The sequence below is a fragment of the Theropithecus gelada genome, chromosome 7b (assembly GCF_003255815.1).
Source record: "Theropithecus gelada isolate Dixy chromosome 7b, Tgel_1.0, whole genome shotgun sequence".
Taxonomy (NCBI): domain Eukaryota; kingdom Metazoa; phylum Chordata; class Mammalia; order Primates; family Cercopithecidae; genus Theropithecus; species Theropithecus gelada.
In genome coordinates this window covers 35,202,539-35,219,339 of record NC_037675.1, presented here as the reverse complement: position 1 = coordinate 35,219,339, position 16,801 = coordinate 35,202,539, and positions in this window count along the sequence as shown.

Sequence of the window (16,801 nt, the reverse complement as noted above, 5' to 3'; positions counted from 1 at the left end):
TCCATTTGCCTCTCCAGTCCACTCTCCATTCTCACCCACTCATGGGCGTGTCAGTGGCTCCCTTGCCCTCTGTCGTCTAGTAGGTTTGACAAAAGAGGCATCTACAGGTACAGGAGGGCAGGCAGAGTGGAAGGTCAGGATATTGATTCTGCCAGTTCCCTTTCTGCTGTGTTGCTGTGGGTTGGTTATGTCCATCTACGTATGACCACAACTCCTGTCAAAAAGTCCCTGCTCTCTCCAGACTCAGACAGATGCTCCTGTCCCTTGCCCTTTCAGCTCTAGGGTGGTATCAGCTCCTTGCTCTTGCTAGACCTGAGGTGCCCCATTATTCTTGGTTGGTTTCCTTACACTCTGCCCTTCTTTGTAAATAATCCCATTATTAAGCTTTCCTCTGTTACTATGTTTGAGTGGACCATCTTTTCCTGTTGATTCCTGACTAGTATACTTAGTGAATACTTTAGGGATCATTTAATAGTAAAGAATAGAAGCTCACACACACTAGCTCAAGTACAATGTGAACTTACAGATAGGACATAGGGCAGTAAGCGACATGTATCAGGTCATCTGGAAAGTCAGTACCTGAAACCGTCTCCTCAGTCTCTTGTGGCACGAGGCTATGCTGTCTCTTATTTCTGCTCTTTCTACACATCTGCTGTCTTCTGCTACTGTCTTCATATTGGTATTATTTGTCTGTCTTGTGAACTTTCTTTGTCTGGTTGTGCTACAAACTCTTGCTGTGACCCTATTTAACTTTTCAGTTCAAGGACTCCTCACCATTTAATTGTGTTTCTCAGTGTCCTATTTCAAGTTTCCCAGGAGAGAGAACCTCAGTGTTCAGTTTGAGTTAGGTCTATTTATGGTCCACTCAGGTGTGGTGGAGGAGAGGGGTACACAGGACTGTCCTTTCCAGGGATGTGAATAGGTCTTCCAAGGGAGGTGTATGTTTGGCAGGCAATTATTGGTATCTCTGCGTAGTGCAGTAAATCTCTCTCTGGAAGAATATTTGAAATCTCAGGTGAAAGTGATGGCTAAGCTTGTCCTTAAGCCATTTGGAAAGGCAGTTTATTGCCTCATTCTCAGTTTCAGTAGAAATACATTCAATACTTCCAAAAACCTTGGAAGAGAGCTCTTCTGATGATTTCTCCCATATCTAACCTGCTGTGGATTTCGTCCATTTATTTCCTCTTTCCTGCTGTGAATGGTAACCAATCCACTGTTCAATGACACACTCACTGGATCCTTTTTGGTGACTGTAATTGGAAGCAGTTAATGAGATCCTCATCACTCTTTAGGGTGAACATGCTATCAGCTTTTCAGTCCCTACTCAGTTATAAGCAGATAACCAAAGATTACACAATATCTGTGGAGAGGCTCTAACATGAGAGAGAGAGAGAAATACACACACAGAGAGAGAGAGAGAGAGGGAGAGAGCGATCAGAGAGAGTAGAAACAAAGCAATTTGGAGGAAGCAGAGACTAAACCAGGAAATGAAAATTTTAAAAATTGAAGGCTGTTGTTGATATACCTCAAGGACACAAGAAAATATATTGTGACAATGAAATAAGAAATAAGTACTATTTAGAAGGGCGTGCCCAAAATGACCAAATAGGAACAGCTCCAGCCTCTAGCTCCCAGCATGAGCGACACAGAAGACGGGTGATTTCTGCATTTCCAACTGGGTCTCCGCTGCTGATACCCAGACAAACAGGGTCTGGAGTGGACCTCAAGCAAACACCAACAGACCTGCAGCTGAGGGTCCTGACTGTTAGAAGGAAAACTAACAAACAGAAAGGACATCCACACCAAAACCCCATCTGTACGTCACCATCATCAAAGACCAAAGGTAGATAAAACCACAAAGATGGGGAAAAAGCAGTGCAGAAAAGCTGGAAATTCAAAAAATCAAAGTGCATCTCCCCCTCCAAAGGAACGCAGCTCCCTGCCACCATTGGAACAAAGCTGGACAAAGAATGACTTTGATGAGTTGAGAGAAGAAGGCTTCAGTTGATCAAACTTCTCAGAGCTAAAGGAGGAACTATGAACCCAGCTCAAAGAAACTAAAAACCTTGAAAAAAGATTTGACAAATGGATAACTAGAATAACCAATGCAGAGAAGTCCATAAACGACCTAATACAGATGAAAACCATGACACGAGAACTACGTGACAAATGCACAAGCTTCAGTAACCAACTCGATCAACTGGAAGAAAGAGTATCAGTAAGAGTATCAGTGATTGAAGATGAAATGAATGAAATGAAGCGAGAAGTTTAGAGAAAAAAGAGTAAAAAGAAGTGAACAAAGCCTCCAAGAAATATGGGAGAAGAATATGGGAGAATTATGTGAAAAGACCAAATCTACGTCTGATTGGTGTACCTGAAAGTGACGGGGAGAAGGAACCAAGTTGGAAAACACTCTGCAGGATATTATGCAGGAACTTCCCCAACCTAGCAAGGCAGGCCAACATTCAAATTCAGGAAATACAGAGAACACCGCAAAGATACTCCTCGAGAAGAGCAACTTTAAGACACATAATTGTCAGATTCACCAAAGTTGAAATGAAGGAAAAAATGTTAAGGGCAGCCAGAGAGAAAGGTCGGGTTATCCACAAAGGGAAGCCCATCAGACTAACAGCAGATCTCTCGGCAGAAACTCTACAAGCCGGAAGAGAGTGGGGGCCAATATTCAACATTTTTAAAGAAAAGAATTTTCAACCCAGAATTTCATATCCAGCCAAACTAAGTTTCATAAGTGAAGGAGAAATAAAATCCTTTACAGACAAGCAAATGCTGAGAAATTTTGTCACTACCAGGCCAGCCCTACAAGAGCTCCTGAAGGAAACACTAAACATGGAAAGGAACAACTGGTACCAGCCATTGCAAAAACATTCCAAAATGTAAAGACCATCAATGCTAGGAAGAAACTGCATCAACTAACGAGCAAAATAACCAGCTAACATCATCATGACAGGATCAAGTTCACACCTAACAATATTAACCTTAAATGTAAATGGGCTAAATGGTCCAATTAAAAGACACAGACTGGCAAATTGGATAGAGAGTCAAGACCCATCAGTTTGCTGTATTCAGGAGACCCATCTCACATGCAGAGACACACATAGGCTCAAAATAAAGGGGTGGAGGAAGATCTACCAAGCAAATGGAAAACAAAAACAGGCAGGGGTTGCAATCCTAGTCTCTAATAAAACAGACTTTAAACCAACAAAGATCGAAAGAGACAAAGAAGGCCTTTACATAATGGTAAAGGGATCAATGCAACAACAAGAGCTAACTATCCTAAATATATATGCACACAATACAGGAGCACGCAGATTCATAAAGCAAGTCCTTAGAGACTTACAAAGAGACTTAGACTCCCATACAATAATAATGGGAGACTTTAACACCCCACTGTCAACACTAGACAGATCAACTAGACAGAAAGTTAACAAGGATATCCAGGAATTGAATTCAACTCTGCACCAAGTGGACCTAATAGACATCTACAGAACTCTCTACCCCAAATCAACAGAATATACATTCTTCTCAGCACCACATTGCGCTTATTTCAAAATTGACCACACAGTTGGAAGTAAAGCACTCCTCAGCAAATGTAAAAGAACAGAAATTATAACAAGCTCTCAGACCACAGTGCAATCAAACTAGAACTCAGGACTAAGAAACTCAACCAAAACTGCTCAACTACATGGAAACTGAACAACCTGCTCCTGAATGAGTACTGGGTACAAAACGAAGTGAAGGCAGAAATAAAGATGTTCTTTGAAACCAATGAGAACAAAGATACAACACACCAGAATCTCTGGGACACCTTTAAAACAGTGTGTAGAGGGAAATTTATAGCACTAAATGCCCACAAGAGAAGCAGGAAAGATCTAAAACTGACACCCTAACATCACAATTAAAAGAACTAGAGAAGCAAGAGCAAACACATTCAAAAGCTAGCAGAAGGCAAGAAATAACTAAGATCAGAGCAGAACTGAAAGAGATAGAGACACAAAAAACCCTCCAAAAAATCAATGAATCCAGGAGCTGGTTTTTTGAAAAGATAACAAAATTGTTAGACCGCTAGCAAGACTAATAAAGAAGAAAAGAGAGAAGAATCAAATAGATGCAATAAAAAATGATAAAGGGGTTATCATCACCAACCCCACAGAAATACAAACTACCATCAGAGAATTCTATGAACACCTCTACGCAAATAAACTAGAAAACCTAGAAGAAATGGATAAATTCCTGGACATATACACTCTCTCAAGACTAAACCAGGAAGAAGTTGAATCCCTGAATAGACAAATAGCAGGCTCTGAAATTGAGGCAATAATTTATAGCCTACCAACTGAAAAATGTCCAGGACCAGACAGATTCATAGCCGCAGATGAACAAGGAGGAGCTGATACCATTCCTTCTGAAACTATTCCAATCAATAGAAAAACAGGGAATCCTCCCTAACTCATTTTATGAGGCCAACATCATCCTGATACCAAAGCCTGGCAGAGACACAACAAAAAAGAGAATTTTAGACCAATATCCCTGATGAACATCGATGCAAAAATCCTCAATAAAATACTGGCAAACCGAATCTAGCAGCACATCAAAAAGCTTATCCACCATGATCAAGTGGGCTTCATTCCTGGGATGCAAGGCTGGTTCAACATATGCAAATCAATAAATGTAATCCAGCATATAAACAGAACCAAAGACAAAAACCACATGATTATCTCAATAGATGCAGAAAAGGCCTTTGACAAAATTCAACAACCCTTCATGCTAAAAACGCTCAATAAATTCGGTATTGATGGAACGTATCTCAAAATAATAAGAGCTATTTATGACAAACCCACAGCCAATATCATACTGAATGGGCAAAAACTGGAAGCATTCCCTTTGAAAACCGGCACAAGACAGGGATGCCTTCTCTCACCACTCCTATTCAACATAGTGTTGGAAGTTCTGGTCAGGGCAATCAGGCAAGAGAAAGCAATAAAAGATATTCAATTAGGAAAAGAAGAAGTCAAATTGTCCCTGTTTGCAGATGACATGATTGTATATTTAGAAAACCCCATTGTCTCAGCCCAAAATCTCCTTAAGCTGATAAGCAACTTCAGCAACGTTTCAGTATACAAAATCAATGTGCGAAAATCACAAGCATTCTTGTACACCAATAACAGACAGAGAGCCAAATCATGAATGACCTCCCATTCACAATTGCTTCAAAGAGAATAAAATACCTAGGAATCCAATTCACAAGGGATGTGAAGGACCTCTTCAAGGAGAACTACAAACCACTGCTTAATGAAATAAAAGAGGACACAAAAAAATGGAAGAACATTCCATGCTCATGTATAGGAAGAATCAATATTGCAAAAATAGCCATACTGCCCAAGTAATTTATAGATTCAATGCCATCCCTATTAAGCTACCAATGACTTTCTTCACAGAATTTGGAAAAAACTACTTTAAAGTTCATATGGAACCAAAAAAGAGCCTGCATTGCCAAGACAATCCTAAGTCAAAAGAACAAAGCTGGAGGCATCATGCTAGCTGACTTCAAACTATACTACAAGGCTACAGTAACCAAAACAGCATGGTATTGGTACCAAAACAGAGATACAGACCAATGGAACAGAACAGAGTCCTCAGAAATAATACCACACATCTACAACCGTCTGATCTTTGACAAACCTGACAAAAACAAGAAATGGGGAAAGGATTCCCTATTTAATAAATGGTGCCGGGAAAACTGGCTAGCCATAAGTAGAAAGCTGAAACTGGATCCCTACCTTACACCTTACACAAAAATTAATTCAAGATGGATTAGAGACTTAAATGTTAGACCTAAAACCATAAAAACCCTAGAAGAAAACCTAGGCAATACCATTCAGGACATAGGCATGGGGAAGGACTTCATGTCTAAAACACCAAAAGCAATGGCAACAAAAGCCAACATTGACAAATGGGATCTAATTAAACTAAAGAGCTTCTGCACAGCAAAAGAAACTATCATCAGAGTGAACAGGCAACCTACAGAATGGGAGAAAATTTTTGCCATCTACTCATCTGACAAAGGGCTAATATCCAGAACCTACAAAGAACTCAAACAAATTTACAAGAAAAAAACAACCCCATCAAAAAGTGGGCAAAGGATATGAACAGACACTTCTCAAAAGAAGACATTTATGCAGCCAACAGACACATGAAAAAATGCTCATCATCACTGGCCATCAGAGAAATGCAAATCAAAACCACAATGAGATACCATCTCACACCTGTAGAATAGCAATCATTAAAAAGTCAGGAAACAACAGGTTCTGGAGAGCATGTGGAGAAATAGGAACACTTTTACACTGTTGGGATTGTAAACTAGTTCAACCATTGTGGAAAACAGTGTGGCGATTCCTCAAGGATCTAGAACCAGAAATACCATTTGACCCAGCCATCTCATTACTGGGTATATTATCCAAAGGATTATAAATCATGCTGTTGTAAAGACACATGCACACATATGTTTATTGTGGCACTATTCCCAATAGCAAATACTTGGAATCAACCCAGATGTCCATCAATGATAGACTGGATAAAGAAAATGTGACACATATACACCTTGGAATACTATGCAGCCATAAAAAAGGATGAGTTTGTGTCCTTTGTAGGGACATGGATGCAGCTGGAAACCATCATTGTTAGCAAACTATCACAAGAACAGAAAACCAAACACCACATGTTCTCACTCACAGGTGGGAATTGAACAATGAGATCACTTGGATACAGGAAGGGGAATATCACACACCAGGTCTATTGTTGGGTCGGGGGAGGGATAGCATTAGGAGATATACCTAATGTAAATGATGAGTTAATGGGTGTAGCACACCAACATGGCACATGTATACATATGTAACAAACCTGCACATTGTGCACATGTACCCTACAACATGAAGTATGTAAAAAAAAGAAGTACTATTTAAAAAGGAACATTCAGTGGGCAAAATATGATTCTTAGAATGTAAGATATATAAAATATTAAAGTATAATCAAGAAGTTAAAGTCAATAGAAATATTGAAGATAATGTTAGGCAAATCTGTGAAAAAATACAAAAATAAATATTAATAAAAAATAGCGATGAAATTTTTATTTAAAAATTCTAAGGACAAGTTTACATGATCTAACATCTAAATATAAGAGTTCCTGGAGAAGGAATAGAGAGAACAGAGAAGAGAAAGTCGTCAATCAAGTGATACAAGAAAATTTTCTAGAAAAGGACGTAAGTTCCCAGACTGAAAGAGTTCACTAAGTACCTTTAAAATGAATGAAAATAGACCTAGACCAAGGGCACCTCATTCTGGGATTTTGGAATATTGAGGACAAAGAAGATGCTACAAGCTTTTGGAAAGAGAAAAGTAGGCCACATAAAGGATTAGGATCAGAATGGCTTTGGGCTTCTCAACAGCAAAATTAGAGTTTAGAAACAATAGAGCTATAGGCCTTTAAATTCTAAGGAGGAACGATTGCCAACCTAGCATTTGATACTTGTTCACAGTATCAGTTGGATGTGAGACAGGAATAGAGACATTGTTAGACATACACATTCTCACAACCATTTCCTTCCCACATACCTCTTCTTAGGAAGTAACTGGTAGATGAGTTCCATGAAAATAAAGGTATAAACAAAGAAAGAGGAAGAGATAAGACGTAGGAAACTAAGAGCAAAAGGAATTCTCAGAACCATGAAGGGAGATACCAGGAAGACAGTGAGTGTACAAAATATAGAGGGTTTGGGGCAGGTCAGAAAGCTCTAGGTCACGTTTCCTTAGGAAGGCAAAATTAATAGACTATTAATTGAATACAGTAGAATTAATTGAATATATATTGAATACCTTGAGAGGAGATTTAGACAGCTGTCAGAGATAGGCATTAAACTAGTGGTAAATAGATAGAAAACTAAGGAAATGAAGACAAGGCAATCATTAATTCCAGGGAAAATAAAAAAGTTGTACAAAAAAGAAAAAGTTATTATAATAATACATGGCTCATCTGTGAATAGCATTTACATAGTCATAATACTAGAAATTTCAAATATCGGCTGGGTGCAGTAGCTCACGCCTGCAATCCCAGCACTTTGGGAGGCTGAGGCAGGGGGATTACCTGGGGTCAGGAGTTCGAGAACAGCCTGGCCAACATAGTAAAACCCCATCTCTACTAAAAATACAAAAATTAGCTGAATGTGGTGGCGCGCACCTGTAATCCCAGCTACTGGGGAGGCTGAGGCACAAGAATCGCTTGAACCTGGGAGGTGGAGGTTGCAGTAAGCTGAGATTGCACTACGACACTCCAGCCTGGGCAATAGAGTGAGACTCTTTCTCAAAAAAAAAAAAAAAAAAAAAAAAAAAAAAGAAAATTTCAAATACTGGTTTATCTAAAACTAAGAAATGATAATGATGTTGGGAAGATGGGGAAGGTCCATGGGTACAGTGGGGTATTTAAAATAAAAATAATATAATATTTAAATTTTATATTTGGAAGTCAATAAATACTGCCTAAAACTGGGAAAGAAAAAACAACCAAGTAACAGAACACAAAAATGTCATTTAGAGATCTAGAGACCAATTTCATTTACTGGCAAAAAGACATGACAGTTATTACAATGCCTCCTGAAAGGGGGAAATGGAGCTGAGAGAGATAAAGAACTACCATCTTTTTGTAACAAACCTCATAGAATTATTTGACTATGAACTTTAAACGTGCAAGTCTATCTGATTAACAAATAATAAAACCAATAAAAAGAAAGTTAAATAATTTAAAATATGCGTACATCCCAGGCAGCCATTGCTAAGCAATTGGAATTGGCAAACAAAACAAAGCTATCTTTATTTGGGCAACATGAAAACTATGAGAGTAGAAAAATTATTTTTATGAGTGTCATTAGAACATTGCTTTTTTTTTTTTTTTTTTTTAAAGACTTGTGGAGTTGGAATAATTATCAACTGACACCTGTCACAGCAGGGTGTTTGGGCCACAAGCTTCAGTGGAGTTTGATCTTCTCATTGTGGACACCAAGGGGCAGTACAGGCCGAGAGGCAAGGGACTATCATTGCAGCTAAGAAGAAAAGTCTTCAGGTCTAGACTCATGAGGAGTCAATTCCGGGGTGATCACCTGAGGCAAAGCCTAGAGATCTGGGCAGTGGAGGCCAAATGCTGGGTAACCAGAGGCAGGAAGAGGGATATCAGAGGGCAGACCTCAACTCTGATCCTAGAGGAAGGAGCTTCGAGCTTTGTGGCCTTTTTCATATTGCTTGCTAGGTAGAGGTGTTGTTTATGGCCAAAAGTGGGCAGAGACCTTTAGATACCCCAATGCCTTCACCCACTAGGTACCCTGATTTCTTCACTCTCTGTGCTCTGTCTCTGACTGTTACAGCTAGATTCCTTCACCAGTGTCTATATGCTTAGCCTGCACCTGAATCTGGGCCCAATCCTACATCAGCAGCCCCCTAACTTGGTGTCATCACTCTTTCTGGTCACCCTCTGATGTTGGCAGCACAATTGAGTCCTTGTCTTGTACCTCAGTTTTCCAGTAGCTGGGTGCCTTACCCTGAACCCTGACTATTCTGATGCCTCATCTCCTAAATGCCACCACCCAGTGCTGTAAATGTCCATAGCACCTGGAGATGCCTTGTTCTGGGGTGGGCAGATAATCTGTGACACAAATCTTTCTTTCACCTCTGCCCAATGTTATTTGTATCTCATCTTCATTTTCCCCATGGGGAGTGATTATCCAGCCTTAGGCCAAGCTTTGTATCTAGGTCTTTGCATGTCAGTCCTTTAAGTCCTATTTAGTTCAATAAGGCCCAAGTCCCGATTTTATTCCCATGCTAGGAATTTATTGAACATTTACAATCAACCTATTTGGAAACCTTCAAACACGTTTTACACGGATTACCTCATTTAAGTCTTACAACTACTCCCTGAGGTTGTAGCTACAATTACCAATATCATTTTATAGATAAAGAAATGTAGTTTAAAGATATCAAAGAACTTGTCTGTGGTCACAGTTCAAGGACAGGACAGGAATTGAAACACAGGTCATCTAGTTCCAGCCCCTGACTGTGATTACAAGGTTCATTACCTCCCACAGTCTTTGTTCAAACCTCATCATCCACTTGCTTTCCCAGACCCAGACTTCTCTGACTCAACTTATCCCCAGTTCCAAGCCCTGGATCTGAGAGTGGGTTGGTGAGTGAGGGAGTTTGGCCCCCTTTTCCTCTCCGTCTTGTATGTGCTTGCTCTTCTGCCATGTTATGATGCACAAGAAGGCCCTCACCCCACTGGCCCTTGATCTTAGACTTCTGAGCCTTCAGAACTGTGAGCTGAGTAAACATCTGTTATAACTTACCCAGTGTGTGGTATTCTGTTATAGCAGCAGAAAACAGACTAAGACAGTAGTGATCACACTGCTTTTTAGAGGGTAGGGTATACTTCAGGAAATTGGTCAAGACTGAAAACCGTGATTTGCCTTGTTCTTATCACAATATAGGGCATTTAGTAAATTCAATAAGCTTTTTATTTTACATAGTTCAGTGACCTACATGTAAAAAAATAACAACTTCTCACTCACCCGTTGTCTTGGGTTTTAACCATAGCCAGTTCTTCCTCTTTGCTTGTTTGCATCTTGTCTCCATGTTTTGGTATGTTTGATACCTGCTGCCCACTTGGGAGAATGTATCTGAAGATGTCCTGGACCTGAGGGTAAAGTCAGGGCTCCTCCGAGCTTTTGAACTGCAAGCTCGCTGAGACTGTATGCGTGCCTTTCTGAGCAGGACGTCCATGATTGATGATGGGAGAGAGTAAATAAATTTCAGTAAGTACACATGAGAGTGGATCAGGACAGTAAGTGTTTACTATGTACAATCAATGGGCATTATTTTAAAGGAGATTAAAATTTCCTGGACTTAATCCTCCTCCTAGAGTGGTGATGGTGGCAGAGGATGAGTTACTGTTTTCTCCAGGGAGGTGGTGAGAAGAGCATCTGTGCCTTTCAAGTAAAATCGTGTAGTAAAACAAGCCATTTAGAAATCCGTTCAGTTTGGGAATCAATTCGCTGGTAAAATATGTGTTTGTAGTATGTGGGGTGGTAGAAGGTGGTTCTGGATGTCTGGAGGTTGGAGGTGACACAGCTTTGTCTCTTGACAAATTGGACAGTTGGGGATTGTCATGGCTTCATTTTACAACGTGTGTAATAGAATCAGATGTTTGGTAGAAGTCGGCATTGGGACTTTGAGTCTGCCAGTTACTCTAGAGGACACTTCATTCTTTCTAAGAGTGAGCTGAAGACGTAATATGATGTTTTGGATGAAACTTGAAATTTATTTTTTTTCCTAAATTTTATAGATTGTTTTCCCAGAAGCTGGAAAAATTATTACTTACAATTTAAAACAGTATCTGCCTCCTAAGAGGTGAAAACTTGAACTTAGCTTTAGGACTCTTATTCTGGAAACAAAATTTTGAGTACCTAGCCATTGTTGGGGTGAAAAACCATGAACTCAAGGTGTTCCTGAAAGTAGATGTTTAAATATTACTAATGTAAAATATGTGTATATTTTAGCAAAGTAAAGATTTCCAAATATCTTTGTATCTTCATGAGAAAGCTTTTCTTTCTTTAGATTTGGGCTGCCCTGGTCTTTATATTACCATTTGGCAAACTATGTCATGTGGTACAAATCTGGCCCACTGCTTGTTTTGTAAACACAGTTTTTTTGGAACACAGCTACGTTCATTTATTTGCATATTGTCCATGGCTACCTTTCTACTGCAACAGCAAGTAGTTGTTAGAGAGAGACTCTAAGGCCCTCAAAACCTAGAATACTTACTATGTGGCCCTTTACAGAGAAAAGTTTGCTACTTTTACCTTGTACTACTGCTTACCCTTATGTGTGTGTCTTACTTAAACAGTTATTCACAGACATCAGAACCGGAGATCACAAAATGCCAGGAAAGATATGCAGGCCTGAACTTCACATCACACTTGTGATGAAAGTTTGAAAATGCCTTGGATTTGGCTTGGTTTAAGTTGTACTGGCTGCACTGTTGATGTATGTGCACATGATGCTATTCCAGGCTGAAAAACCTGACTTTACTGATATTCAGTTTTTGTTTTCTGATGTGATTGTCTCATGAGAGCCACAGGACTAAACTCCATTCCATGGCAAGTGGGCGGATACAAGTAGGATTTCCCTGGAAGGGAGTGGATATTCTCACTGTCAGTCATCCTGGGAAGAGGGCAACTCTGAGATAGAAAAAGAAGACTTAAGAAGCATGCCTTAGACTAAGGTGAAACTTCCTCTGCTATTTCATGTGGAGCATAGCTGTGAGTTCTGGGGAGAGCAGGAGGACCCAATGGTACTTCTTTTGCAGAGAAGTGATCTTGTCATTACTTCTTCTTGAGCATACATGAGACAGTCTCCTGGGGGACCTCTCAGAAATATCTGGGTAACATTGAGGGTTAAGAAGAAGAGGTTGATGTCTGGCAGTATACTGATGAGGGATCAAACTATTGACTCAATATTATTGATGACCTATTCAATAGCAAAGACCCTCTTTTTCCTTATTAATGGCACCCTAATTAGTTCAGATATTGAGTGACCATCTTCAGGGGAGGTTGGGCACCTCCTCAGCCCCAGGATGAAAGGTGCATTTTGGTTTGTCTAATCCCATCATGGCAATTCCATCCCCCTTGCTAATAAAAAGAAAAAATGGGCATGCAATACAATTCTGGTCAGTGAAAAACAAATGGAAATTTTCTCCATCATTTATGGGAAAGATTTCTTTGTTCTTAAATATGAGAAGCAAAGGGGAAAGTTGTTCTCTTTCTGCTTCTGGGTGTGCCTGTGAGAGGCTATGAAGCCAAAAAGCTGATATAATCCATCTTGCAACTATGAGAAGGAGTTGCCAGTGTGCTGAGGGTGACAGAACAGAATGTGGAAAGGACCTTAGCCCTTGATGGCATCATAGAGCTGCTGAATACACAGATGTGGAACTTCATGGGCAATGAGAAGGTAAAATCTTACTGTTTAAGCCACTTTTCATGGAGTCTTCTATTATTTGTAACCAACCAATATTCTTGAATATTTAAGGAAATATGACCTCTTGATAATTACAGGTTGGTGAGACTCAGAAATAGTAACCATATCATTAAAATATATCCATGCAAAGATAACTGCAATTGTGGTTACCAAGTAGTTATTCAATTAAAATGGAGAAATCTAGCAACTGGATAATAGCATGTGAACCACAAATCTTCTTTCAGCTGGCAAAAAATCCAGAAAATTATAGTCTTAAATTTCATAATAACAATAAACAAATGATGGCAAGACCAAAACAATTTGGGTAACAAGTTGGCAGCGTTTTATTTTGAAAATATTTTAAATTCTAAAATACATTCTCAATATCATCTGAGTTTCAAACACAGTAGAAGTACCTAAAGTCACAAGTGATCACTGTTCAGCTGGCCGTTCGAGGCCTACCAAGCAGAAGAACTAGGATGCAGGCCAAGGAACCCACCAGGACTTATGGGGCCTTAGGAACCAGGGGAAGTGCAGTTGTAAAGCTGTGGGAACCACCGTCCAAGAGGGCCCCAAATGATATGGCCTCCTGACTCATGCCTTGGGTAGTTCCCTGCCTCACTGAATAGGGTTGACCTCTGTGAACCAACAAGATACTGTGGAAATGATGCTCAGGCAACTGCAGACTCGTGAAAGACCCAGTTGGATTTCTGACCATCAAAAACTCTTTCAAATAAGAAATGCTTGTTGTTTCAGGTGAACAAGTTTTGGGGTCATTTGTTGTGCTGCAATGGATAATAATACAAAGACCTGGGCACCCTGGGCCTCATGCCACGCACCACAGTGAGGCTGGATAGTCCACTATTGCAGCAACATTTGCATGTGGCTATAAGACTCCTGCTAAAGTGCTCATTTGGCTCTTGGGAGTTTTACCTGTGAAAATCAGAAGCAAGAACAGCTCTTTGAATTATGGGTGATAGAAGCTGGGAACAGCTCACTGACAAAGTCCATATCTTGATACAAATAAGCCTTCCAGATTTGGCTCATTTGGCTCATTTGGGGTCAACCTAGGGGACGGTCAACCTTCAGCCTAAAGTCTTCTAATCAGACAGCTGGGAAGGGATGAGGAGGTTTGAGACTGATGTCTGTGTTTGCACATGTGTGTAGTGTGTGCATGTGGGTTTGTGAGTCAATGTTGTTCACTGCGCCCTCCATAAGGAACAAAAGGGCCTCTTTGCTGTGCCTGCTACCCCCAGGGGGACTATGAACTCTATTTGAGTTGTGAAACCTTTTCTGTTTTTAATCTCTTCTACTTGATTCTCAGGGATGCTCCTCCCTTGACGGATTCTACAAAGACTTGTTCTGACTCTTAAATAGTGTTTGGAGAACTCTAACATTGTGTTTGTTTTCATGCTGAGCCTTCTGGGTTTTGTGTATTGAAAACACATTCCTTGGCAGGTAGCAAGTGAGAACTGCAGGAGAAATGTGTTCCAAGTCTGTGGAGAAATGCACATAAAGAGGAACTAAATGATACTTGTTTATGGTTCTCAGTTGTGAAGCTCTCCTGCCTCTTCTGAATCTGGCTGTTTGCATGGGGGCCGCATGGTGAAGAATGTCAAAAACATAGGGTCATTGGACTTTACGAGCCTTGACATTTACTCAGGTATTAGGGGTTTTGCTTCCAGTAACTCAGGAACTAAATCATTTCTGTTGTAAAAATAAAAAACCCAGCAACCTTAAATTGTGTAGCCCTTGTTGCCTGGAAATTAACTTGAGAAAGAAGAAACTTTTAATAAAAATGTGTAGGCTGTTAGCTTCTGCACAGCTAGAGGGGAAGCAAGCGTCCGTGGGCAGGAGAGGTGTGTCTCCTACTGCACCTGTCTCCTTGTCCCTCCTGCCTTTTCCTGAGCGGGAACCAAGCAGGTGAATTTGTGTCTGGAACTTGAGTCCCTTTGTTCTCTTTAGCTGCTCATGATTTGTACCTATATTTTCAGCTTGGTCCTCTCTCCACAGACCTGTGCTTTTTTGTTTTGTAATAAAAAAATATTACTTGCCTTTTCAATCTGGAAGGCTTATCTTGTATCAAGATATGGACTTTGTCAGTGAGCTGTTCCCAGCTTCTGTCGCCCATAATATAATGAGCTGTTCTTGCTTCTGACTTTCACAGGTAAAACTCCCAAGAGCCAACTTCAACGTCTATCAATTGGCCTTGTCAGCATCACTTTCCCCTTTTAACATGGGCCAGTAACAACGACATTGGGTAGCAGTTCAGGATTTAAATGGGCAGCAGGCTACATTTCCCTGCACCATAATCTATGCAGCTAATTGCAGGGCCCTGGATGGTGTTCAGGATGATTTTTTAAAGAATTCTTCATGTTATGGAGATTTAAATTTAGATATTTTTATATTGGAAACCTGTCAAAGAGGTCAGCGGGGAAGTGGGGTACAAAGAAAAGAATAAGAGCTTTTAGAGTTAGGAAGACATGGATGCCCCAGGACTTCTAGCTTGACAGACAGTATAGTTCAGGGTGGGGACCAAATCTGAGTTCTAACATTTGCTCAGTATCTAAAATGGGTCAGTAATAAGGCCATTTCATAGTGTTATTGTGGAAATGGAATGAATTAATATATATTAAAGCACTTGGAATGGGGCCTGACTCAATGCAATATTTGCTGTTATTACTATTATTATTACTGGCTCTGTCATCTCGACCAGTAAGTTAAATTCTCTAAACCTGAGTTTCTTTACACATAAAACCAAGGTGGTAATAACAATGTCATATGATTCTTGGAATTTATGTAAGATTTCTAGCCCATTTTCTGGTACGTAGTAGAAGCCCTCTTAAGGATATTTTATTTTAATATACGACTAATAATCTCCACCTGATTTACCTCACTCTGTGAGGGGGCCTTGCCAGAGACTTAAATGAAGTGTTAGTATCCGAATGCAGTGGGCCTGGTGCCATTATCATAGTGCTGGGGCACACAGAACTGAAGTCATCTCCAGAGCAGTGTTGCTGCTCTACAGCGAGGCCCTCGCTCCCCGAGGTCATTAGAACCCCTGTTCTCAGCCACGTTCGATTTCCGTCAGATATCTCCTCCTGGAACAAGTGAGTCTGACTCAGGCACTTGCTCCCTAATCTTTGTGATCATTGAAGAAAAGAATACAATTCAAAGCTTCTTTTAAACCAGATCTCCAGCTGTGCCCTTTGTGAACTTTGGGACCCAGTGAGAGATCTTGATGATTTCTAAGATCTCCTGACTAGCTGAATTACTCTAAGGTCCAACCTAGGCAGTGACTATTAACATTTAGCACCAAAGCCTGATTATCATGTGATAATTGCTCCATTAGCTTGTGTTGCTACCGTTGTTCGTAAAAGCCCTTCCTTGTGTCTCCCAGAGCTCTGGTCTCCTGCCCTGACATCTCTCTTGATGTATTTCTCATTATCCCTCTTCACTTTGCTTGTTATTCCTTTGAACAACGGGGCAATCTCTTCAGTCTCCAAAGCCTGATACTCGGTTCATCCCGCACTGCTTCACCCTCCTCTGGTGTGTTCCAGATGGTTTTGTACCAAGCAGAGCATATGCCTCTTTCTTACCCTTGATTACTCTTTGCATTTCTTTGCTCTTCTGCTTCGTCCTCCATTTGATTTACTTCTGGAGTATTTATTGCTGGGGTGACGTGCATAATGAATACCCTTGGGCATTCATTAAGTTTAGCTTTGAACAGTTT